Source organism: Sciurus carolinensis, chromosome 7, assembly GCF_902686445.1.
Source record: "Sciurus carolinensis chromosome 7, mSciCar1.2, whole genome shotgun sequence".
NCBI classification, from domain to species: domain Eukaryota; kingdom Metazoa; phylum Chordata; class Mammalia; order Rodentia; family Sciuridae; genus Sciurus; species Sciurus carolinensis.
In genome coordinates this window covers 41848649-41876452 of record NC_062219.1, presented here as the reverse complement: position 1 = coordinate 41876452, position 27804 = coordinate 41848649, and the positions used below count along the sequence as shown (strand labels likewise).

The window sequence follows — 27804 nt, the reverse complement described above, 5'->3', positions numbered from 1 at the left end:
TCCTTTCATTGCCCAACTTCTCCTTTAGTGGATGTGGGTTAGTAGCATTCTTTCTACTATACAGCAAGAGCAGGGTCACAAACAAACCCCTCAGCCTTAGGCCATTATGTTGTCCAAACTTAGTTTCAGGCCAACTTCCTTAGAGGCCATCCCAAAATGGATTCTCATATAATCTGCTCCTGAACTCGGTCCAGTTATGCTACTACCCACCTGCCACAATTTGGAATTTTCTCACTTTCATCACTGGGTAGATGATGCATGGAAACTTGTGGAATTTATAGTACCTGTTCTGTCTTTAGCTGAATGGACAAAGGACCAGAAAGTTATGCTTTTTAACATGAGTTCCATTTGGCTGCCATTACACTAGGATATTTCTCAGAGTACTTAGCTGGAGGAAGAGAATGGGGTAGCACAGTTAGTCTTGATTTCAACATATTCTTCTCCCCACTTTATGATATATAGATTGTGCTCTATAAGTCATGGTTTTGGAAATTAGTTTAGTCTTGATGTCATAGACATACAAGGTCACTACTCATCACGTCTAAATTTCATATCTTTAGGGTCAGATGAAATATGAAATACAGTCGACCTGTAGTCCCAGGGAACCTGCTCCTTTAGTCCCAGGGAACCACATATATCATCTAGAATGTAGGGGGCGGGAAGAGAAGGAGCAGAGAATCCTACTTCCTCAATTCCTTATAACTAGACTTGGCCCTGCCTCAGGTACATGACTCTTTGCCTGAATGCCTTTTGACCCCCAAAATAGATAACAATTCTCAGGGATATAAAATCTCTCTGGACAGTTTAACCTTCAGAATTTCATATATATTAAATTTGATTGTTGGAAAGCATTGGCAGAATCAATAAACTTCATTTTATTATAGATATCTTGGTTTGCCAAATAGACCTGAAAATCTATCACCTGCCAGTGTCACTAAAACTAGTTACTCTTGTGACCTCAGCAGACTTAGCTACAATGGATTGAATGGTGGTATCTAAAAAGATTTCTCAAAATTTTAATTTCTAATGCCTTTGAATATGACCTTGTTTGGAAAAAGTATTTTTGAATAGGTCATTAAGGTAAGGATTTCCATGTGAGATCATTCTGGATTACCTGGGTGGGCCCTAATCCCAATGAAAAGTGTCCTTACAATAAGAGAACACAAGACAATAAAGGACAAACATGTAGAGGGAAATGAGAGGGAGGAGGGAGAGTATGAAAAATGGTGGAATGAGACAGACATCATTACCCTTTGTATACGTGTGATTACACGAATAGTATGAATCTACATCGTGCACAACCATAGAAATGAAAAGTTGTACCTCATTTGTGTACAATGAATCAAAATGCAGTCTGTAAAAATAAAAAATAATTTTAAAAAATGGATAAGCACAGAGAAACATGAATATGAAAGTTCCCTGAACTGTGAGATAACAGAATTCTTCTGGTTTAGGTCACCACATTTGTGATCTTTTGTTATGGTCATTCTAGGAAACTAACTCATTCTAATACAGAAACATGGAGTGGGCTCTTGGTGACTACCTTCAACTTTTCCTGTGCAGATCACATCCAGCATGGCCCTGAAGGGAGTGGAACCCAGATCACATTTGAAACTTTGCTGTCATATCCCTTCTTCCTGAAAATCTTGTTCTCCCCTCAAAAAACAATCTCTACATCTAGTTTCTCCCAAACTTTAATCCCCAGAGGGTTTATGCTGCTTCATGCTTCGCCCATCCTTCCATTTCTTTACTCTTCCTTACAGTTTTGGTTATGTAATCTTCAGAGCGCAATGCAAGATGAAAATGCTAGTCTCTTTGTTAAAACATTAAGTATTTCAAGGGAGGGATAGCAGAGCATTAAGCAGAGTTTTATGAAACTACACAGCTTTCAGGGCCAAGAAGCTGGCCTTGTTTCCTACACCTAACCACTCTGACCTTGCAGAATTCTTATTCAACTTTGAAAAATACCACTACCTTTATAAATATTCACTAATACTTTCTTCATATTCTGGCATTAGGCAAAAATCAGCTTTCTTCTGAGAACAGTTTCCCCTACTTGTTCCTTCAATATAGACTGCCCAATGTCCCATATCCCAGGGTCACAGGTTGGGTATGAAGGCAGTGTTGGCAACCTTGCAGCTACCCAGCAATGCACTGATAACCACCTTTTATATCTCCATTTACTTAGGCTATTCCTCCCTAGATATGTACCTTCTTCCCCAAATTTGCATAGCCATCCACTCAATTCCAGATCATTCTGCTGCATTTTTGAAAGTCTTTGGTTCTTACTCACTCCTTCCTTACTTAATAGTACATTGTTAGTGGCTTCCACATCCATGTGAACATCTTAATCTCTACTTTCTGATCTTTATTCTGTCAGCCAATCTCACCCAAAGCTCCTCCCTAAAGCATGTTATCATTATACTACCAAAACTTCAAAGAAAACTATCTTGCCTCTTGACTACAATCTCTTATCTTCCTATTTCATGTTTGATCAAAATTTGAGGTTCCTTCATTCTTATTTTTTCTTCTATCTTTTGTCTTCATTTATTTTCTTTGTAGTCTCAATCTCATAGTTCTATCCTTCAGCTACTCAAAGAGAGCATCTAAACTTTCTCCTTATTTTTGTTTTTGCATCATGTCACTTGACACAATTTCAAGTTGGATTAACTAAACTTTCTGCATTGAAAATCATACACATGACATAATTTCACTACTGCTAACACCAATTCCTGGATTCAAAAAACACTTTGGATTTATGCTCAGGTTTTGTCTACCATTCCCAGCAGCAGCTAGTGCAAACCTTCAGTTTATCTACCTGACTACATCACCTTTTTACTTTCACTGTAGAAATGAGAGGTCACCAAAATTTTCAACCTACTTTAAATAGACAAAAACATTGTAATAAATAGTGTTTTCTAAGTCAATATTTTTTCTTAAGTGAAGAAATGATGTTAATATTTATTCATTTGAAAACTACTTACTAAACACCTACTTTGTGCAGTTGTTTTTCTAGGTATTGTGATACAGCCCTCATTGGGCATATTTTCCAATGGTTCTAATTATTTCAGATATGTAGTTTAAAAGTATATCAGTGAGGCTTAATTATTTTATCATATTTATCCAAATTGCAGGTTTTACAAAACAAATTTTTTGAGTATAAGAAATAGTTACAGAAAGATCCAATTGTGGTAGTATAAATACTTAAGTTCAAATATTTTAGCATCATTCTTTATCACAAGATCCCTAAAATAAATAAGCTTTAGAATAATTTACCTTAGATAATAATATAAGCTTTATATAATATAATAAAATTAGGCTTTAGAAACATGCCAAATAATAAGTTTTGAAGTTATACTAAAGATAAAAATAAATCCCAATCTCTCTTATTAATATATGTATGACTACACAAGAAACTATATTCTTAGAAAACAAAATGTACCTCTTTCACCCTTAAGAAAAATCATAAACTTTATTAACAGGGTGTAACTTAAGGAATGTCATTAACTTTGAAGGCAGAAAGACCTGAATTGGAAACTGCTTGGATTCTACCAAACTATTCCACACTATTCAAATTAACCGTACTGAGCCTCAGTTTATTATCTGCAATTAGAGATAATTATTATTACATTGTGGGGTTATGAATACTAAAGAATTTAAATAACCTAATTATACTTTAAGTGAATATTTTCCTAATTACGTATTTTCATGTTACACATGGCCTTTGCCTAAAAGGGGAATTTGTAAATACTCACTAAGGAAGTGTCAAGTATCATAGGCCTTGAGTTCCAGGAAGCCATAGAGTGCAAATGAGCAGATTAATAATGTTGAGAAGCCTGAATAATAATTACGACTCTAAGGATATTAGAGATCTCAGGACTTCAATGAGAAACCACTTTCTCAAGGAGAGAACTTCTTAATTTTATTAGCAGCATGGTCATCCATTTCCTAAGGCTTTTAAAGGGCAAAAAGAGACCACAATAGTAAGGACTTTATTTTCTTTAGTGAGAACCTAAACGCCAAACCGGATATGCATAGAACCCCGTGTTTCTTTCCATAAAAAAAGTCTCGCATTATATTTTGCTTCCCAGTCTGGCAATAAAAACTTAATAAACACGAAGACCCAGATTCCAGGTGCAGATAAGAAAACTATGCACAGTCCTAGTTCTATCTTCTCCAAATATCCACGATTAGAGCAAAGGACAAAAGTATGGCACCTGGGGCCCAAACCCTAGGGGCGCTTACAAATCAGTCTACCAAAAACAGCACGTAGCGCCAGTGAGCTGAGCAACTAGAGGTGCGAAATTTCCGCAATCATAGCCAACAAATTCTTACAGAGCCTCACCAGTCACCCAGGGGAACTGGGAGTGGCAGGCGGGGAAGACACGGGTTCTGTGACGATCGTGGATGATTAGTTAGTCGTCTGTTAACGTGCTTGCACGCAGGAAAAGGAGCTTTCCCGCAGTTGCCAGCAGGGAAGAGCCACTGTCACGCTTGCCCTGGGAAGCTCTGCGGTAGCCAGTTGTGCTCCCAGGGCAGGTCACGGGTAGTAGAGCCTCCTTTGCTGCGGGGGGCGGGACCCGGTCGCTCCCTCCGCCCCACAAATCGCCGCCACCGCCTGGCTGCTCCCTAGCCCAGCAACTCAGACGCGGCCACAGTCTGGTGGACTGAAGAGGCGGCAGTGAGCTAGAGCCCGCGTCGCAGCTACTGGTCGCAGAGAGCCTGGGAGAGCCCTAGCGCTAGAGGACCTGGCCCAGGAAACGCCGGCATCTCTGCGCGCGGCTGGTAAGTACCTGGAGGACCAGGAACGGGAATCGCTGTCTCTAATGAAAAGGTGGAAGAAAGGGACGTGGGGAATCGGGGAGACTGAGCAAGCGATATACTAAGTGCAACTTTCTTATTTTCCGCCGGATCTGCAACAGCTTGGGGAAATCAAAGCAGAGGTCTCTTACTAGGTCGACCACATCTTGAACTGCTAGCCAGGGTACTTTTAGAGTGAAAGGAGTTGTTCAGGTCAACAGGCGTAATCCGGGATATCTGGTCATCTGCTTTTAGCTCACTCGCACTGAAGGTGGGTATTGGTAACCTCCTGTTACGAGTTGCTGAGCCCTTCCCTCTTGCGCCAGCAATGCCACGTCGTTTTAGTTGGGCAGCGCTGTCTAAGCCCCAGGCAGCCAGCGGCCACGGGGTCAGCAGAGATACGCGTCCTAACCGGCTCTGCCAGCGGCTAGCTAGCCGTGTGACTTTAGCGAAGTCACCTTATCCTACTGGTTTCTGTCCATTCTTGGTAGAATATGTGGGTGAGTAAACCGGCTGGCCTCAAGGGTCCCCTGTAGCGCTCGGATTTTTCCCTTCTTCTAAGACCCCGGGCGGCAGCGGAAGAGGGACCTGAGTGCAAGGTGGTCTCAGGGGAGGAAGGGGCAGAGGTCCTGGGTTCCCGGAAGCTGCTGCTGCTTCGGTTCTTTGTGGAAGTTCCTGAAGATGCCTTCTTAGGGCAGATGACCCTGTTTTACCCAGTTCCCGGGTCCACAAGTCCCTTCCCAATTAAAGTTGAGACCGTAGATCGTCAGGTCTTGGTAGCACTTGTCCCTAAAAGTGCAGCCTGCGTAACTCATCCTTCAGAGAAGCGCTAGGCAGGAGCCAGGCACCAGGGAATCACTGAAATACCCTCGTCCCTGAAGGTAGTGGTGTTAATTGGAGTCTGTGCAGGACTGTGTAGGTCCTTGTCAAAGCTGATGACCATTTAAACACTCACTTATAAAAAAAAAAAAAAAAAAATATATATATATATATATATATATATATATATATATATATATATATATAAAACTAAAACAATAATCAATGGCCGGATATTGAAAATGGATTAGAATTACATTTCTATTTTCCAACCAGGGATTAAACCCACGGGCACTTTACCACTGAACCACAGCCCCAAGCCCTTTTTAATATTTTACCTGGACAGGGTCTTGCTAAGTTGTTTAGGGCTTTGCTAAATTGCTGAGGCTGGCTTTGAACTGGTGATTTTTCCTGCCTCAGTCTCCCTAGTTGCTGGGATTACAGGTGTGCGCCACCACGTCCAGTTTAGAATTACTCTTGAAGTATTGCATTTCTCTGCATACTTTTAGGTTCAAAATCCATCTGTCCACTTTCTCTCTCATAAGATACCTTCCTTCTTACAGACATTGCCACAGGTTTGAAAATGTCTCCCTGGAATTTAATGTTCAAAAAGCACAGAATTTGAATTATTAAAATAAAAACTGATGACCATAAAGCTCACAGGAAGCACTGGAACACCAGGCCAGTAGGTACTGGATCAAGGTAGTTAGATCAGCATTTTTCAAAAGCTTGTTTCCTTTGGTTTTTTTATGATTACACGAATGGTATGAGTCTATATGGTGCACAACCGTAGAAATGAAATGATGTACCCCATTTGTGTACAATGAATCAAAATGCAGTTGGTATACAATTTTTTTTTTATTTTTAAATTTCGGTTTTTACTTTTAAATTTCTGTGTTTTCATGTGATACCTACCTTTTTAAAAGTTGAAAATTTATAAAAATAATTATATCTCCCTCCCACTCCTGTCCCCAGTCTATACTGTCTCCCATCCCTGGGGTGAGTCGCTTCATTAATTTCTTGATATTCTTTCAAAGTTGTTTCACTGACAAGTGGATGCAGATCGTGTTCTTTACTCTTCTCAATTCCCGACATTGCCTGGAGATTTTTTCCATATTGGTGCTCAGAGAAATTCCTAATTCTTTTATATGGATCTGTAGTATTCCATTGTGTGACTATGCTTTAACTAGTCTCCCGTATGGATGTTTAGTTGATAATTGGCATTTTATAGGGGATGAAATCAATACTCCCCAGGGTCTATGGATATTCTTTTTTTTAATTTATTTTTATTGTAAACAAATAGGATACATGTTGTTTCTGTGGTATACAATTTTTAAAAATTAAAAAACTTGTTTCCTGTGAGTTTGTTAAGTATTTTTCAATGCCCTCTTACTGACAGTATCTTAAAAGAGTTCCTTTCTAAAAAGGTGTTCTAGGAAGTACAAATGATTCAATTTTGAATCAAAGTGTAACTTTGAGACAAAAAAATTGGAGAAAAGTTTTTAGTAGTTGATTTTTTTAATCTTCTATAAAATTATCAAATTAATAATAGACTATGTTATTCAGAATATTAAAAATTGTGACTAGTTTTGTTTCTGTTAAAGGATTTTTTTCTCTTCATTGGTCAGTTTTAACCTGACCAATGTTTACATTGATAATCAATCAACTTAATTTTCCTAATAATTACAGTTGCAGTTTGCATTACAGATTGTTTTTTTACAAATTTGAGGTATAATTTGCAAATTTACAAATCATACAATGTACCCCCTTCTACAGGCAAATGATTTTGAGACACTCACCCCTATCAATGATTTTTATAACAACATTCAAGTTGTAAAACTACCATAAAAATCTAATTGTAGGATATTTTCATCGCTTTTAAGATGGCTCATGCCTATTTATAGTCACTGTTCTTCCCCTAGCTCTAGGCAACCATTAATTTCCTTTAAGTTTCTACAGATTTGCCTTTTCTGAATATTTCATATAAATAGAATAATATATGTTCTTTTGTTTATGGCTTCATTCACTTAGCATGATGTTTTTGAGGTTCATTTATATTGTAGTATGTGTCAGTATTTCATTCTTTTTTATTGCCAAGTAAGTTTTCATTGTACGCATAGACCATAGTTTTGCTATTTACAATTGATGGGAATTTGTAATATTTCCTATGTGGGGCTATTATGAATCATGCACATCACATGCAAGTCTTTGTTATATCATAGGTTTTCATTTCTCTTGGATGGATACTTAGGAGTGGAATATCTTGGTTGTATACTAGACTTGTGTCTAACCTTTAAAGAACATCATAAAATGATTTTTGGTAGAAATTATATATATACAAAATGTAGAAAGTTCTAGAGGAATGAAGGCTTCTTAGTGAATCAAATGTGATTTTATATGTATGTCGAGAGGGAGTTGAGAGAAAACAGTTCACTTCCTTTCAAATTTAGAGCTCAAGTATAGCAAACAAATTTTTAAAAAATGTTGCTATGTTTCTCAGTAATATTTTTTGCTTAAGGTTTTTTTAATGCTAAGTAAGAGTGAGTCAGGTTTAATCAAGACTAAGTTTCCATTGAAAATTAGTATGAGAGCAATTTGAAAATTGTATTTCAAGATGTTGATGAACATTGACCCTGAATGGCTTGACAGCAAATACTTTGAATGCAAAATTTTGATTGAATTAGGAAAAAAACTATTCCTTCTGAACATCAAAAGCAAACAAAAAACCCTATGATAAAAAAACTACCTTAACATGATGCCATATATATTCTACTAATTATAACTAAATATATCCTAATGGTAGACATGGACATCTAAGAACCAAGATTCAGTGATTACATTTACAAAAATCACATATTAGGGAGAAACCCAGGATTCTGACTTTCCTGTTTTAAAATTCTTCAATTAGTATGTGCTCTTTTAAATCCTGTTGGTTTCAAATATTTTAGTATGTTCCATGTACTTGTTAAATCATGGTTAGTGACATTCAATAAAAAGAATTATAGATTAAAACCGGGCATGGTGGCACATCCTGTAATCCCAGCAGCTCGAGAGGCTGAGGCAGGAGGATTGTAAGCCTCAGCAATTTAGCATGACCTTAAATAACTTAGTGAGACCCTATCTCAAAATAAAATATAAGAAGGGCTGGGACGTGGCTCAGTGGTTAAGTGCCCTTGGATCTAGTTCCTGGTACAAAAAAAGAAAAAAGTAAAGAAAAAAAGGATAAAGAAAAGCACAACTGTTTTGAAAAATCAGGTAGATAGATATTCTACTTTTTACTTAAAAGAAATGTGTATTTTGTTCCAGTTCTCAAGTGCAAAAAGCAGTTTTATGAATCTTCCCAGGTATGGTTCATGCTGCAGACTTTACAGAGCAAAGTGGATTTGTGTCCTCCAGTCATTCCTAGTCTTAAGGATATGACTGTGTCCAAGAATTGTGTTCTTTCTTGGAGAAGAGAGTTCACTTGTTTGAAAGAACAGCAACAAAAGAATCCACAAACAGTTAAAACGGAGCCAGACACCTTCCTGGATTCTTCCTTCCCATAGTCTTGACTTTCTTATAAGCCCTAAGATCTGCCATGCTGATGAAGGAGGAAGCTCATCTCCATGGCATGGGGGAATCAGCATTGGTAACTACAGTTTTTCATTTTGGGGAGTGAGATAAAGGGGGATACTGAGGCCCGGTGTGATAGCTTCAGGATTAAAACCATAGAAGACAGGAAAGAGTTAGTAGTCTCCCCAAGCATGCTTATGTTTTAGTAATCACAAAATGATTTACTTCTAGACTAATTTTGATGGGCTGAAATAATACATCTTGAGAAGAAAACACCATTCTTAAGATCAGTGTGTGTGTATAAACAAGGGTGGCTTATAACTCAGGTGATTACATTGGTTTATTATATTGTTTATTTTATAAATGAAATTAATTACTTCTATCATAGAGCCTCTGGAGTCAGGTATAATATTAAATCTCAAAATGCTGAAATAAGTTCCTTTTTTCTGGTTTTCTCAAAGAGGCCTGGAAATCTAATAAAAAGCCAGATGATAGGCATGATGAATTTTGTCACATTTGTAAGTTTTGTAAAGAATCTATCAAGTCAAAAGAAGAAGTTACAAAGGCTGCTGCTTCCACAGAAGCTGTTCTGCCTCTTAGTTCCTCTATTCCTCAAGAAGGATATCCATCATAGTTCTGTGGCATTGTAGTACAGAAGCGGAACTTTTCATAGTAGTGAAAAGTTAGAAAATCAGAAAAAAAAAGAACCCACCCTATTTCTCTTTCAACCATTCCATGATACTGTATATATCCATACATTTGCTGTTGCATTTCTGAAGAGGTTAGTTTTGAGGGATATTCAACAGACTGTTTAGATGTTCAAGCAAGTGTTTCTAAGGAGTGAGTTAGAGCAACAGAATGAGGAATGAAGAATATTCACATTCCAGAAATATCTGGACCTGAAAATAATTAAGCTTAGTGATATCTGGGATATGATGTTATAGGGAAGAAGGGATAGTGAAGAATATTTCTCAGATTCTTGGTTTGTGGTTGTAAGCTGGCACTACTTATGAACATGGCAATATGAGAATGGGAGGTGTCCTATATTCTGTCTCTCCCAAATTTGCGTCATTTCCAGAACCTCAGAATGTGACCTTACTTAGAAATAGGGTCACTGCAGATGCAACTAGTTAGGATGAGGTCATACTGGAATAAGGAGGGCTTTTACTCAAAGAGAGAGATACATAGAAGGAAGATGAACTTGTGACGATGGAGGTAGAGATGGGAGTTATGCAACTTTAAATCACAGGATGCCAAGGTTCACTGTCTACAACCAGAAACTAAGAATGAGGAGGCATGGAAGAGATTCTTCCTCTGCATCTAGAAGAAGGAATCAGCTCTGCTAACAACTTGGTTTTGAATTGCTAGTCTCCTGAACTATGTGAAAATAAATTTCTGTTGTATTTAGCCACTTATTTTGTGATAATTTGTTACAGCAAACTTAGGAAACAAATACAGTAGATATCAAAGAGGATGATGAGTGAAAGACAAATCAGAAGTAAGATGTTCAAGAGGCTGTTGAATAAGAAACTCAGGAGATCTAGATTTAATTGACATTGGCATGAATGAAGTAAATACAATGGTGATACCTTCAATGGTAAGCACATAGAATGAGAACTAGAAGCCCTAGAGAAGAAGCTAGAAAGAACATTGTCATAGCAACCAGTGTGTTGTAGAGCTTCAAAATGTGTGACATGATCAACAGGTCATAGTCATAAAAGGAAATAGGACAAGGGTTAAAAGAACTTTTGATTTGACAAATGGCTTTATGAATTGGGAGGAGAAAGAAGGAAATGGAAAGCAAGGAAATGGAATCAACTAGTGTTGAGCACTCATCCAGCATTATTCTGATGGAGGAGAAAGTTGGGTAGGGAAGAGGGTCAGGACACAGGATCAAATGAACTTCTACATAATGTTTAAAGGAGAGCCTTGATTTTCTCTTTAGCTGCCATAAAGGACTCATTAGTGGGGGAGAGGCTGGTAGTACAGAAAAGATAATTCACAGAGCTGTTTTCCAAAGGAGGAATTGGATTAAGAGCAAAAGTGGAGATCCTATACATATAGTATGCTTTTCAATTTGGAAGAGAAGTTTGAATTTTTTCAATGAAAGAGTAGTTATTTTATTCTTTCCATAGAAATTACTGTGTATGTTTAAAAAAGGTTAACTACTATTTACTAAGCAACTTGCCAGGACTCAAACTAAGTCTTTTTTTATGTGTTTCATTTATTCTCCAACTTGTGGTGTTGGTATTATGGCTCTGTTTTCCAGATGAGTAGATGAAGAGAGTGTCCAAAGTCATTTAATAGAAAATATCAGGGCTCAGATTTGATTAGTGCATAAATCCCCAGTCATTTGATCATTGTAACTCAAACTGAATAAAATGCACAGCTCATTCACTTATATTGGATATTCTTAACAGCCACTGTGGAGTGTGGCACATGCTCAGCTTTCATCCTCAGCGTGAGTTGTAAAGATGATTGCAAAAAGTAACATGATAACTTGGGCAGCACATCTACTGTATACTCCCATGGCCAAAGGCCTACACCTCTGAAAAAACTAAATCATTTAAGGTTTTCCATTCATTTACCCTATACAGATTTGATGAGGAGGAAACGAGACCAGTCTCATTCATTAGTTTTTATTCATTCCTTCAGGGAAGGACTGGAGAAAGTTTCAGGGGAAGTGAGGAGTACCTTCCCAACAGGGTAGATCTGGGTCAGTTCCACAAGATGTTTGTGGATTTTTGCCAAATGATATCAAGCTCCAAGTAAATCTTAGCATAGTTTATTCCAACTCTGAGAAGTCCATTTGGAGTTCTAGCTTTGAATTCCTTGAAAGGGAAAATATACCCCCTTTTTTTTAACTAAAAAACTATAGGAAACAAAACATTTTTTTACTGTTAGGCTTTTATTCTTACCAGTTCTTTAAAAATGTTTTAATTTGTATCAACTGTTGAAAAATTTCATATTATCTGTCAAAAATTATTATTCATCTTGCTGTCAATTGATTCATTTGTAGGTTTTATCACAATATAGTCCATAAGAAATGTAAGTTAAGTCTAAGGACAATAGTTTAGGTTATACCTAAGGACATCTCAAATTATTTTACACAAGGATAGTTAAAGGTTTATTTGTTAGCTTACTTCTTAACTTTTAATCATAAAACTATCCCAATATTAGGTATATCTAAATTTTTTATTTCTAACATTCAAAATTGATCATTTCAATTCTGGCTATCTTCCAGTTTTTGCACATTTGTAAGAATATATTTTAACATTAGTTATAATAACAATGCATGGTTTGTATCCTGCTTTTTTCCTCTTACAATTGCTACTGCCAGAGTAAAAATGAGTAGAAACAGCAGATTTAATGAATGAATTAATTTATTGATGTGGGTCTCACTAGGTTAACCAGGTTGATCCTGAAAACCTGGGCTTAAGCAATCTCACTTAACTTACTGAATAAATGGAATTACAGGCAGATTCCACATCACCAGCAGATTGGGGGAAAAAAAAAAAAAGAAAAGAAAAAAAAGTAATAATACTTTTCCTTTTATATGAAGTGTCCTATAAAACACTTCTTAGCTAGATAAATTCTAGGTATTAAGGGCATGAGAAAACTTGCATTTCCAGTTTGCTGAAAGGCTGCATTCTAATTTCACTGTGCCTGTAGTAGTCATTGATTTAACACAGAAATAAGAAAATAAAAATAAAAAATTACCTAAACCATAAAAATACACTACTTTAAACTTCAGCAGTTTTTACATGTAGCATGTGTTTGTAATTCAATTCTTCACCAAGAATCATAGATTCTAGGCAAGTAGTACTGGTCACTTAAAATATCACAAACTTTTAAACTTTCAAATTTTGAAAGTGTTTCTGTGATAATACACATTGCAATGAAGTCAGAAATTTTAGAATAATATTTGAAAAAGAATAAAATCTACTTTTATTTCGTTGGTCTGCCAGTTAGAAGTAAAATTATAAAATAATTCTTTCATATAGGTAGCTTTTTAAAAAACAAAATTTATATCACAACATATACCCTGTTTCCCACTTAATAAATCATCTTCCGAGTGTAGTAAATTACAGACTTAAGGGATGCATAGTGTTCTATTAAACTATCTAATGAATCTCCTGTTCTAAGATATGCAGAATATTACCACATTCAGCTTTATAAGCAATATCATAGTAGATAATGCTGTTAATGATTTTATATAATTTGTACCTATATTATTTTCTTTGAATACATTTTTAGACAAGATTGCCTGACCAAAGGATATTAATTTTTTGAGGATTTTTATTACATTTTGCAAAATTTATTTTTGGAAAGTCTGCAACTTACCCTCAAAGTAACATTTTTTACTAACATACCAATATAGGTTTAAAAATATTATATTTATAAATTGGTGGGAAAAATAGTACATATTTCATTTTATTTTGACTGGTAGGCTGAATATTTTGAGTTAGGTAATATGTGTATTGAACATTTTGGATTGATTTTTATGAATAACTCATTTTTATTTGTTAGGATATTAGCACTTTGCTTGTCTGTTATGCTGTGATTTTTAATCAGCTTCTCTTTTTTTTAACCACAAATTATTTAGGATGCTTTGCTTTGTATATATTTAGTTGATTATGAATGTCAAATCTATCAATTTATTCTCACATTATCTCTGACTTTGTGAAGTTTTAGAATTCCTTTCCCAATTGCAAAATTGTCAATCTACATTTGCTTGTAGTACTTTCGATGTCTTTTCTCTTTGAAATTTTGATCCCTTGAAAGTTATTTTAGGAAGGAATAAAACAGTGATCTAAATTTATTATTATTTTTAACTCCATTTGTTCTGTAGTTGACTCTTTCTTCACTGATTTGAAATAGCATCCCCTGCCCCCTCAACCTCTCACCTGCCATGGATCTCACCTTTCTGACCATAGTGACAGACATTCCACCCACATGCTTTCTTGTCACCTTTTTTGCTCCTGATTCCAGCCTCACTAAGCTACCTTGATTTACATGTCTTTTACCACTTCAGTCCCAGAAGGAATAGAATATCTGCATCTCCTATTATAGTTTCTAGTTTCTTTAATTTCCACATTATTGGTTTTGGAATATATAAATCAAATCTCTCTTTTTTATCATTTATCCAATCATTTTCCCTTCTTTTTCTCTTGAAATTTTATTTTATAATTTTTCTGCCTCATCCCCTGGTACAATTCCTCCTTTTAAATTCTTCCTTCAAAACCATTGCATTATGCCCTCTGTCACAATAAACTCCCCTATGTATTCACCCCCACCCCTTCCCTGACATTCAACTCTTCCTGGAGTATCCTACTTCCACTAGAACCAACAAGAATATCAGAGACTGCTTATTTTTCCATATTTCATGAATCTCAGTGTAGAGAGAGGGTCACATGCTCTCAATACTTCCAAATGTCCCCCCTAGACCATTATCTCTACCTTTTTGAAGGATTCACGCTTATCCTTTGGTTTGATTAGGATGACTATTTTCATTAACTCAACTATTTTCATTCTCTTTGCTCTTAGTGATTGGAGTAAGATGTTTTTCAGTGGATTACATATTTCTATTAGCACAAGTCAGCGGGGAACTTCACTGTGTGTACTTCTGACTAGTTTTCTACTATCTTCTTTCCTACCAACCAAAGCAACCTCACAGCCTTACTACCACCTGCCTGAGTCCTCCATGACCCAGTGACCGCTTCTCTTCTTGTTAATGCAAATCAATGCAAATATCTTTATGTTTCAACTTAGCATGGCTAAATATCCTGTTTTTCCTGGGACTAAGGTGTTTCCCAGGATGCTGTTAGAAGTAAGATACTGACATAAAGACCACTCACTTTTGAAAGTTTTGCAATTTTAAGTATTTTTTAAAAGGCAAAGTCATCTGTATTCATCTTCATTTTTAAGCTTTTTGCTGTTGTTTTGTCTCAAGTATGTTATCTCTTAACTGTTTTCTCTCTATATTACTTTTTTAAAGCTCTTGGATGCTGAGAAACTCTGACAGTTAAGCACATTTGTTAGGAATATTATAGTTATTATAGTTAACTCATGATAGGAAATCCACAGCAAATGGGCATAAAGAGAATGGAGAAAATTATCAGATTTATGTAACTGAAATACCTAGTCTTTAGTCACAGCTTGATCTGGAGTTTATTTTATAAAGACATGTTTTCCTTGTTGAATCTACTGTTCTACTTGGCTTCATTTTTAAGCTCTGGTTTGTGAGACAATAGCTACTGACAATTCCAGAGCTAAATACTCATGTACAAATTCAAAGAAAAAGTGTGTCAAGTGTGTCTGTGCTTAGTGACTTTGGAGCAAATCCTAGAATGGACCAACTTGCATTATGAGCCCATCCTTGAAGCAATTGCTGTGGTTGGGAAAATGTAATAAGCCTGCCAGGCACATGTGAGTCACACCACTTCTGAACAATCACTGTGACTAGGGACAGTTGAAGTGCTGATTTGTCTGGTCTGGTTCTTATCATTTTTGGAAACAATCAAATCAAACAGTGAGAGAAGGGAAGGTTTTCCAAAGGGTAGTGTTGAACAGATAAAGATATTTACTACTGACCTGAAAACTAGTGACAAATGAATTAAAAAAAAAAAGAGAAGCATAAACAGGCTCTGATTAAACCTTTCGACTGTGTTATGTGTAAAACTGTAAGCATCATTAGCAGATGTTTTTACAATATTTATTTTGACTGAATAGCAATATATTTTAATATCCTGATTCCTGTCTGTATTCTTTGTAGTTTAAGTTGCAAAATAAGTTTTGTATAAATAAATCTTGTTCAGTATAATCCTCTTATTCACTAATGACTTTTATTTTAAATTATCCACATTCAAAATATTTTGAAGAAAAATAACAAGAAAGAAGGGAATCTTTCCTTTTAATATATTTATTTTTTACAGCTAATATTTGAGAAAACATTTTTGATACTATTATAATTTGGAAAATAATAGTGGGGAAAAAACGTTGGATTGTGTAGAGGGAATTGAGGGGTGGGGAAGAGGTCGGGGGAAGGAAAGACAATGGAATGAGACCAATATCATTACCCTATGTACATGTATGATTATACCAGAGGTATGATTGCATCATGTACAACAATAGAATTGAAATTATGTACCCCATTTGTGTACAATGAATCAAAATACAGTCTGTAAAAATTGAAAAATAAATAAATAATTAAAGAAATAAAATAGTGGGGGAAAATCACGCTGGTAATAAAAATGAATAAAATAAACTGGAAATTAGAAACTTTATTGTATAACCTACTTAGTTTTTAATTAATCACATGACCCTGGGAAAGTCTCTTAATTTCTTTTTTTTTTTTTTTTGGTACTGGAGATTGAACCCATGGCCTTATGCTTGCGAGGCAAGCACTCTACCAACTGAGCTATCTCCCCAGCCCTCTTAATTTCTTGAGATTTCAGTTTTTTCTCAACATGATTTTACCAGTATGAATAATATGATTTCAGTTCTTCCTGTGAAATCATCACATTGAAAAAAGTTCCTGTATGTTTCTAAATAAAGCCTAGAATTTCATATTTTAATACTACATGTACCCATTCATTTTCAGATTACTCTCTGAGGGTGGTTACAGATGTCCTTTAAGTTTTAAAGGAATTCTGGAAGTCAGTACATGCATCTTTGAGATGAAAAGTTAGCTGAACTCATAAACAAATGCCTATTAAAAAGCATCCTCCTAGATGCAGGCATTTACTTTCCATGATGTAGTACATATAGGAATGAGTGGGACTTCATCTTTTTTATAAGGTACTTAGAATTTCATCTGTTTCAGTAAGTTGAGGGAAGGTAACACACACAACTGTCCTTCAAGGCAGAGTGTAATAGGTTCCATGAAAGAAGTAGTGTTGGGATTTAAGAGGAAGATGAACTTTGAGGCTAACTCAAAAAATGGTACAGAAGATGTAGTAATTGGAATGGGTCTTGAAGGACTGATAGAATTTACACAAGTGGATAAAACATTCTGAATGAGGGCAGAAAGAATGAGCAAAGGTACTAAAACAGAAAAGAATTAGACAAAGCTTTGTAGAATTTGAGGGGCTAGTAGGAGATAAGGGTAGAAAGATAGATGGGGCTGTAGTCGAAGGCTTTAAACATCAGGGTGAAGACTTTGGGTTTAAATTTATAGCTAGTGGTCATCTTTGAATGTTTTGGGGAATCATTTAATCAGTATTGTTCTTTATGAATCAAAAATTATTTTAACGTGTTGTTGATATGTGGATAAACACGGGTATGTTTATAGACTAAGAATTTTCTGTTTATAATAGACTAAGAATTCCTCCCTATAATTCCAAGTATCATGGCCATGGGTTTAGATTGGTTCTGTAAGGTTCTGTGAGTCTTAGACCTGCAGATTTAAGACTAATATGAGAAAGATAAAGATTTTTGTCTTGAAATTTAAAAAAAGATGTCTTAAAGGTTAAACTGAAATTAAAAATAAGTAATATATCTAAATGGGGTAGCTCATTGAGTTTAAATGTAGTGATGATAGGCTAAAGCCAAGGCAATGTGTGTGAGTGTGTGTGTGTGTGTATGTGTGAATATGTGTACATCTAAGAAGAAATCTACCCCTTAACATTACCTAGGGAGGAGGTACACACACAAAAATGGGATTCTTGCTCTTCTTCACCAAAGAATTCCCAGAAATCTACAGACATAATTAAATTTATAGGCAAAATTCTCCACAAAAGAGACAAAATCTCTTTTGAATTTTACATTAATCTTATGAATTTATATACATATTTGTATTCTACATCAAAATGTGTCTATTTTATCTTAGTATATAAATAATATTTTAAGACTCACACTATCAAGTAAAATTGCCTACAAACTTTATTCTGTTATTGTGAGTACTCTAAGGCATAGTACAATATTCTCCACAGTACTAGCTTCCTGGTTGAAGAAGCACAACCTTCGCACACACTCATAATTGACTATGAGTTCTCCCTTAGTTTCTCTACATAAAGAGGTTGTTTTTTCAGATTTCCACTGATTAGAATGTGTGTAGATTGGTTTATCTTAGATAATCATATTACTGCTAATGTAAAAATAATTGGCAATAAGATTATACATATGCATGATATTAAGAAGTCCCAGAAAAACATGAAAATGGGGACTTGTATCTCTATCTCCTGAGGTGGTAAAGGAAAAGGTTGAGTAAATTTGTGATGTTATGTTTGGCTGCTACATTCATAGTCTTTTGTGCATCATTTGCTCATTTAATTTAATATTTCAGTTAGTATTTTGAGAGCGGCAGATGTTGAGTAAAACATTGTGAATTTTTAGGAGGTTTTCAAATTAGGATAACTTTTTCTTGGTTTTTAGTTAGCTCTAAATTGGTTGTTGTATTATTGCCCCTATTTTAGTTGCACCAAAAATTCCTGCATGAACTAGATATACAAAATTCGCTTTAATAGTTACTGATCAGAATGGATCCAGACCAGCCTTTGGTGATTTGGTTACCTAAACACATAACTCCCTTCAGTTTCATGTTGTCATGCTTATAATATAAGGAACATGGGCTGGGGATGCAGCTCAGTGGAAGAGCTATTGTCTCGCATATGCAAGGTCCTTGGTTCAAATTCGCAGAACCAAAAAAAAAAAAAAAAAAAAAAAAAAGACAGGAAATCTGATTATTCTTATTCTTAACCTTCTTACTGGATGAATTAGGTCACGATAGGGGTATTTGATTACTTAACTATAATTACTCATTTTAGTTTAGAAATAAGAAGACAAGACCAATAGTCAGAAGATTGAATTTTTAGTTTTTGGTGACTTACTTTATCTCCCATCTCTGATATTGGGTAATGACCTCCTGATAGGTTGAAGAGGTTAAAAATGAAAAGATGCACAATCCTCATATATTTTCTAATTTTGCTTAGAACCATTAATAAATTATAAAATAAACACCCTCCTACTGTCATGGAATATGCCAGGTCAGCTTTACAGAACAAGGTCCCGGTCATTGAAGAGACAGAGGATTAATATTGGGTAGGTAAATAACTGGAAAACATTGTGACTAAAGTCACCATAGCAATATGAATCAAGTATGAGCATGTTCAGAGGATAAGTAATCTTAAAATCAGGGCCAGTTGCTTGGTGGGGGTGGTGTTATTGTCAGATCTTGAAAGATAACCACTAGTTTGTCAGGCAAAGGGGAGAGTGTCCAGGGAGGAAAAATGAGACTTGCATAATATATTTAAGAAACATAATTAAGTCAACACAATGAAGTATGTACTCAGTGGGATAGCAGCAAGAGATGTGGCTGGAAGCTGGATAAGAAAGAGATTTAGAATTGCCTTTCATAGTATGCTAGATATGGTTAGACTTGATAGAAAGTTTTGAATTAAGGGGGTAATGGAATCTTATTTATGCTGTGGTATGTACTGGCTGACAGTGCATGTACCTCTGAGCACATGCCTCTTCCCCTATCACAGAGGTAAGGGATATGTGGGCAGGGCCGGACTCATGTTTTGAGTGGGTAAATTCATAGATTGCTTAATTGGGTGGTTGCCTTCTAAGGTGTAAATCAGTTATGGATGGAAAAAATATGATTAGATTTTTTTGAATTTTAGGATGTGAAACTATGAAAATGTTGAAACTGAAGATGTAAATATGGGTTTAATTGTAGCTAAGAATTTAAGGACCTTCTTAGAAATTTCTGTACTGAAATAGTTATGTGTTCAAATACCTTAGCTACAGGTTTTCCTTAAGAGGTGATTTAACTCTTATGTTTTCCCTGCTTCTTCACTTATGAACAGAAAATAACTAAATAAAAAAATTCTTTGAAATTATGAAGATTTGAAAGTCATATTCTAAATGTGATTTGATAAATGTGACTTCATGATATTCTTTTTTCTTTTTTTTTAAACTTAAGACATTTTTTGGTCACAGATTTTGATTCTGATGCTTTAGTTTTTCTGTCAGCTTCTTTAAACCTCCAAGGAGAGAGTTTAAATCAAGGATACTTTAAAGGGTACCCTTCAGGGTAGGAACTAGCTCTACTCTGATTTTTATTTAGTGACAGTTGAAGAGCATTCTGAGAAATATGTATGCAGATTATGTAACTAGTCACTTACTGGAGCAGGAGCCCCTTGGCCTCCTGTGAACCTGGCCCTCTTAGCCATTGAGCTGGGAGTGCACTTGGGAACAGCTGGGTCAAACACAGCTGTTGCCTAGCAGTCCTTGCAGAGCAGTCATAGGGGTTGTTGCTAAGCAACCAGGGGCTCTTTAGTGTCCTGTCATCCCCCAGAGAGTTTGACAGTAGTTTTGGGCCTACCCCCATGGGAGAAGCTGCACAGCTTGGACAGGGGCAAAGCCTCCTTAGAGGTTGAAGAGTTGTTAGCAGTAAGTATCTGACCTTAGAATCAATAACTTATGTTGTATGAACATGCAACCATTTATGGAATTACAGATGTAAATTTATTAAACATGAACTTGGAGTAAGGCAGGTAGTGATGGCAGCTAAATTTCTCATTTCAAACACTTTCATTCTATTTTCTCTCTCCTTCAGACTTGGTTGCAAGGTAAGCTTTCTGAATCAATGAAATGTAATTTTTCTCTATTCTGCATGGAACATATAATGTTCCCGATGAACATTATTTAGCCAAAGCAAATATTTACATTTGAGAAAAGCCAGCAAACTAATTCAATTCTGTTAAGTGGACCTGCATGGTAAAATGTTTGATTCAATGTCAACACAAGAATTTGCCACTAATATTTGACATACTGCCTTAAATTTTCTTTCTGTATAGAAAAGTCCCCAAATAGCAATTTACCAGGACCATTTCTTATTTTATTTTTAATATTTAGCACAGTACACAAATTACTTTTTAAAAGGTGATTTAGCAGTTTGAAACTAATTAGCCCTCTCAAAAGGGCTAAATTCTGCTTTTAGAATTTAAAAGTTGACAATGGTTTCTCCTAAAGATTCAGGCACATTGTTTTAAGGTCAAGACATAATACTTTTTATACATTAGAACAACTGAATCTCTTTGTTTTCATTGGTCCTCTTTAAGAGACCTGTCTTACTTCTTTTCATATATACTTGGAAACTTAAAGATTTCTCTCAAACCTCACACACAGAAATTTATTTTGTACATATACATAGTTGCACATCAATGTATCTAAGGCCATTCTATTAGAGTATTACTGATGTATTATATTAATAGTAATAGTGAAATCTTTTCCTAAGTGACTTCTGTTTCTATCATATAAAACACTGGCAATAGCATTCTTTCTTTCTTATATGAGTATTCATAAATCTAAAACATGTTAAACACAGTATGTTCAGGCATTGTTCTGTGTTACTGGTATTCAATTTGTTATTTAAACCTCCTAACCACTCTGTGTTGATACCATTATTAAGGTTATTTTGCATATAGGGAAGTTGAGGGTGGTAAGGAAAGGTTAAATAACTTGGTCAAAGGTACACAGTATAGATTTATAATCAGAAAGTTTGTCCTCAGAATGTATACTCTTAATCATTATAATATACATTAGGTACCATATTATTTCTCCTCTATAACACACTTGTTTTTAAGTTGTAATGATGAGAAAATATGAGAGTGAAGACTACAAAATCATTTGGGTGAGTAGATTTGCTTAGTTTATTCTTTGGGCTTGTGTTCTATTCCAGGAAGCTTTTTTAATCAATATTTTTTATATCCATCCAAATTATACAAACATGAAAGTATATCCAGCAAGTATTTAGTATTCTTAAATTGTTTCTGTGTAGTATGAGACATGAAGGTACATTTTCCTTGGTATGAGATATGAAGAAAGGAGAAGTGGTTAAAAGACAAACTCATGAAAATAAATGTTATGAATTGTTTTGGAGTCACTTCTCAAAAAATTTATATTTCTTATTTTTTTATTTATTTACTTATTTATTATGGAACTAGGGATCAAACCTGGGGCCTTGAACAGGTTAGGCAAGCACTCTATCGTCAAGTTAAATGCCCAACCCCATATTTCTTAGAGCTTTGAGATATGAAGCAAAATAATAAACACCAAGAAAGAGCCATTTCGTAATAAGAGAAAAATAATTAGATTTTTAGAGTTAGATGGAGCTGAACTTGAATCCTGGCTTGGGGCCTTATTATGACCTTAGGGATACATCACATTTCTCTAAGCTTTGAGCAAGGTCCAAAATTTAGTAGATTAATTGTGATGATTAAGTGGAATAAAATGCAAAGTGCTCAGCAAGATTTATGACCCAGAACAGTATTTATTAAATGTTAAAAATCCCTTTATCTTTTCTCTCTCCCAATAGCAACAAGAACCACTACAAACTAAAAAGAGTTCTATCCTGGGGTCCTGAAGAGTCAGAGAAATTTCACAGTGGGATTTCAGGGTTAAAGATTTTCCACATTTTTAAGACTTTACCAAATTGCAATGTAAAAGTATTGTACAATGCACATTCTACATGAATTAGAGTAAATGTTTAATGATTTGTATTAACTGGTTTCTGAACCACAAATGTTTCTGAACCATGAATGTCTGATTCTTAGTAATTTTCATCAGTTGTTCTCAATTCATTCTTCAGTTACTAAGGCTTTTAGTAATTTAATTATTTATTTTTAGGCAATTTAGAGGTATGGCACTTAGATAAAATTTGCAATTTGGTCATTGTGTGTATTTTTTATCAACTAATCTAGCTATAGATTAAAATAGGTCTATGTTTCCTCTATGGTATCTACCACATGGTAGACAATAATATTTTCATATGAACCAATGAATGAAAAAGGCAAGGTTTTGCAATTTTTTATATAATATGATAGCTATGCAAGCTTTTAAAAATGTTGCAATTACCAGCTTTAATTTAATACCCTTTACTATTGTGGAAATCAATCATATAGAGTGGGGAAAAAAACAAAGGTGAATAGACCAAGGGTCAATGAGAGGGAATTTAGGAGTAAATAAGGAAATTTGATTAGAATAATAATTTTCTTTTGAAGTCTCATAAGTGACATACTTGAATTTTCCATATTTTTGATTGCATAAATTTAACCTTTTGGAATTACATAGAACAAGTGAATATAAAAAACACATTTGCAAAGTCTCTTCATTTTAAAGGTATGATATACCTTTGCTAATGCAAGTAAAGATGTATGAATTTGTAAAAATTTACTTTTTTATTTTTACAGACTGCATTTTGATTCATTGCACACAAATGGGGTACAACTTTTCATTGTGAATTCTTCATTTAATAATCACTTCCTAAATGCCTACAGTATATGGTCTAAGTCCTGGAGATAGATTAATAAAATACTGCTCACAGGTTGCATTGTTCAGGCAGTTGTAATACAAAGCAACAGAGAATTATGGAAAAAGTGATTTAGGGTTAGGGATTTGACTAAGCTAGCTGCAGGAATTCCCAAAGCTTCATGAAAGAGGCAGCATTTGGGCCTTCTAAGGATGGCCAAGTGTCTGCTAGGGGAAGCAAAAGAAAATGTGTGCACTCTAGGATCTGAAGCAGAATTATTTTTTTTTAACGTGGCCTCATTGTACTATTCTTTTGGTATTTGCTAGCCAATGAGGCCTAAACTAGCAGAGTTTATCACATCTTCTACAAGGCCTTATGCACAAAAGGTACTAAGTAAGTATTGCTTTTTTGTGAATGAATGAGTAAACAAACTTATAGATTTCTAACATGGGACAATAACTTACAAATACAAATTATACTTCATTGAAAGGAGTTTTTCTTTACCTGATTGCACCTGTGCAATAGCAAGAAAAATTTCAACTCTCCAAACTGATTAACATTCATCTCATCAAATTTTAACATCTGTAAACTTTATTCCTAGCACTCTGCTCTGCTCTTTCTGTACTTAATTTCTATACTTTCATTGGCATGTTGAAATGCATGCATTCAAACACATCTCTTTTTAGAGTTTTTCCTCATTTACTTCCCTGTATTCAATCAATGAGTATATTTGCATTTGCCTATTGGAAAAGCTCTTCTTGGTGGAATCAGACACACTGATCTTGAATGTCTTAATTTGAACTCATCATGTCCCTTTCAGCTTTCATTGCTAATTATCCCTGAATACTAATTATTTCTGGATGTGCTTTCAAATATCCTGTGCTTTCAAATATTTGACTCTTCCCCTTCACCCATGTCAATAATTGAGTCTAGTAAATATTCTTTATATATCTTTCTCATTTGCCAACTTTAAGTCACAAATTTTAACACATGACCCAACACATCCTTACTGGCCTTCATTCATTCTCTTTCAGTCTTGCAGAGAGTTGTCCAGCAACCTAAGACAGAATCATGATCATAGTCATTAGAAACTAATGCTTCTTTTTATAAAATATCATTAATTTATTTCTGATTACAAAAGAAAATGATTTAATTTGCAAAACAGAAAATAAGAATTAAAATCATACAATCATTCTATTTAAAACTTGTTAATATTTTGTTATATATGGGATTAACAGGTACTTTTAAAAAAGAAAATTGTGATTATATAAAATGTATCCAATCCAGTCCTTTCATTTAATACTTCATGATAAATTTTCCATGCCACATTATTATATATTCTTTAAGACTTCTCAGTGAGTTGAATAGCATAGAACTGAAGACTAATACAGAGCAAAGGTTGAATCCCCTCAGTGAGCTTCCTATATCTATAATTCAAATTGATGAATATTTGTGAACTTTATTTTTATCATTTATGTGGAGATATTAATAGTGGTAGTGAAGGTTTAATAAAATAATGTATATTCCTTGTACATCCATAGCTAGCATAAATGTTAGCTATTGAAATTTTTGTTTTCTTTTGATTAGATACTATTTCTTCCTATGAATATGCCATGCTTTATTGGACTACATCCTCAGATTTAATTAATTGCTTACAAATTCAATCTTAGTCATTTCTGCCTGGTTTTTAGGATTTTTGTTTTACAACCTAGACTGATCTAAATAATTACATTTTTTACAATTTAAATTCTTTCTTTTACAGTTGCTTGTGTACATTGTACTTATTCCTCCCTTACATCTCTTACCTGAGGGTATCTAGTGTCAATTGTGTATCCAGGAAACAGTCATGGGTAAAGGGGAAAGCTCATTCCATGAAAGAGCTCAACTGCTGGGAAACATCCTTAGAATCAGTCCAAGTGGAGATAGCAGCACAGGCCAAGTTTTTTGCATCCCATGATGACTATTAACTGTATATAACCTCTTCTTGTCTGAGTGCAGTGCTTGAGGTCCATAAGCCACCAGCACTATTATCAGCTGGGAAATTGAGGGACTTGGTCTGAAAGGGGACATCAGGTAGCACAACCCAGCATCCTTTACACATACCTCATCATACTCTCCCTCTTCTATTGTACTTGGATAAATCTTTCCTCTGCTGTATTACCTACATACTAATGTAGGTCAAGACTGAAATATTGTGTGATGATTTCCAATGCAATGTGTTGCATTAATAGAAAAAGTGCTCAAGAGCCAAATGAAAGAGTTCCTGATGGCCAAATATGGAACAATTTGAATAACTTAGTAAGGTACTACTGGATTATAATCCAAAGTATAAAATATCTGTGATTTCATGCTTTTATGGATAATGGACCCAATAAACAAATAGGAAAGAAGAAATAAATCTCTTGTTCAGAATTTCAAATAAGTATATAAATACTCCACCCTCAATGAAGTGGAAAATAACTCTTTATTCTTTAGTTTGGGGCTACACATGGTGACTTCTTCCCAAAAAGTACAGTGGAAAGCAGCAGGGGTTGGGTAGGTGCACAGCAACTTTACAGTGGAGAATCCCAATGAATACTTTTTCAGTAAGGTCAACATCAACAGTGATATCATGTTGATATTAGGTACCTTTGATATGATGCACTTGATAATGGTACCCTTGATCTGATACACTATCCTCTGTAGTCTTCCTCCTGAAATCCCTCAACCCCAGGTTAATCACAAGGAAGGTGAAGGACATTTTACAAAATACCTGGTCAGTACTTCTCAAAACTGTCAAGGTCATCAAAAATGAGGAAAGTCTAAAAACTGTCCAGTGGGAGGAGACATGATGTTTAGGTGTAATGCAGTATTTCTGAATAAGATTCTACAGCATCAAAAACTAAGGCAATATAAAGTATAGATTTTAGTTGACATAATGTTGATTCACAAACTGTGACAAATGTACAATACTAATGTAAGATATTTATAGTAGGGGAAGCTGGGTGTGAAATTATATAGAATCTTTCTATGCTATCTTCAAGTTTTTTCCATAAATCTAAAATTATTCTAAAATAGAAAGTTTAGTTTAAAAAAATGGTGCTATTATCACATGATCCAGCAAGTCCTCTTCTGGGCATAGATCCAAAAGATTTGAAAGCAGGGTTTTCAAAAGATATTTGTATGCTTTATGTTAACACTACCATTATTCACAATATATTTAGTGCAATATGCAAGCAACTCAAGTGTCCATTGATGGATGAATGGCTAAACAAAATGTGACATATACTTTGAAGATATTATTCAACCTTTCAAAAATTAAATTTTAACACATGTTGCAGCATGGATAAACTTTGAGGATATTATGCTAAATGAAATCAGCCAGTCACAAAAAGACAAATACTATATGATTCCACCTACATAAAATATCTAGAGTAGTCAAAATCATTGAAAACAGAAAGCAGAATGGTGGTTACTAGGGGGTGATGGAGAGCAGGGGGAAATGGAGGCGGTGGTTTCATGGGTATAGAGTTTCAGTTTTGCAAGATAAAAAAGTTCTGGAGATTAGTTTCACAATAATGTGAATATACTTATACTAACAATACTGAACTGTATCTTTAAAAATGGTAAGTTTTGTTGCAGGCATTTTTCTACAACTAAAAAAGTGGAGACAGGAATAGGAATAGGAAAAGATAGTGGAATGAATCTGACATAACTTTCCTATGTACATATATGAATCACCACAGTGAATCTCTGCACCACAAGACTGGGACCCTAATTAGAATAAGATGTATTCCATGATTGTATAAATATGTCAAATTGTACTCTACTATCATGTATACAAGAACAACAACAACAAATTGCTATTAAAGTAGCTATTTTAATACATTAACTTGCTAAAATTAAAGCTACATAGATATGGCTTATCTTTTCTTTTTCAGTTTATGATCTTTAATAACCTGTTGGTTAACTATCAAGTGATATAAAGCTGTAGAGATATAAAGAGAGTGGTCAATTAGTTTCATCCATTTCAACCATTCGTCACCCAAAAGCTATATAAAATTACTTGGAAACCAGCAGGTTAGAATGTTCATGAAGGGTCAAGAATTGATGGGAGGGAAAAATGGATTGGCAGCATTTGTTTTTTAATCTAAAATGAAAACTTCTTTGAGCTGAGGTCATAGTACTAATTATGTATGAAATGCCATTTGAGTTGATATCTTTCATTACCTCTTTAGAAGCACAGCAAGCATCCTATTCTGTACACTCTACATTTCTTCAGTTAAAAACTTATAACACAGTGACCAAGAATAGGTACATATTTCCTTTGTGAAAGTGTTCAGTAATGTCTGAAGTCCATATTCTGGAGGTTTTAAGGAGATGACTTAATATTTATG

At 34.8% G+C, this 27804-nt stretch overlaps 1 protein-coding gene across 2 annotated transcripts in view; it reads left to right on the top strand.

Annotated features, from left to right (window-relative positions):
• Positions 1-4428: 4428 nt before the first annotated feature.
• Positions 4429-27804, top strand: part of Pkib (cAMP-dependent protein kinase inhibitor beta) — a 100408-nt gene continuing 77032 nt past the window's right edge. The window contains exon 1 of one of the 2 annotated variants that reach the window (XM_047557174.1): positions 4429-4785. The gene's annotated coding sequence lies outside the window, so the exon portion shown is untranslated. The remainder of the gene's footprint in view (positions 4786-27804) is intronic. The other variant, XM_047557173.1, reaches the window with a different exon arrangement.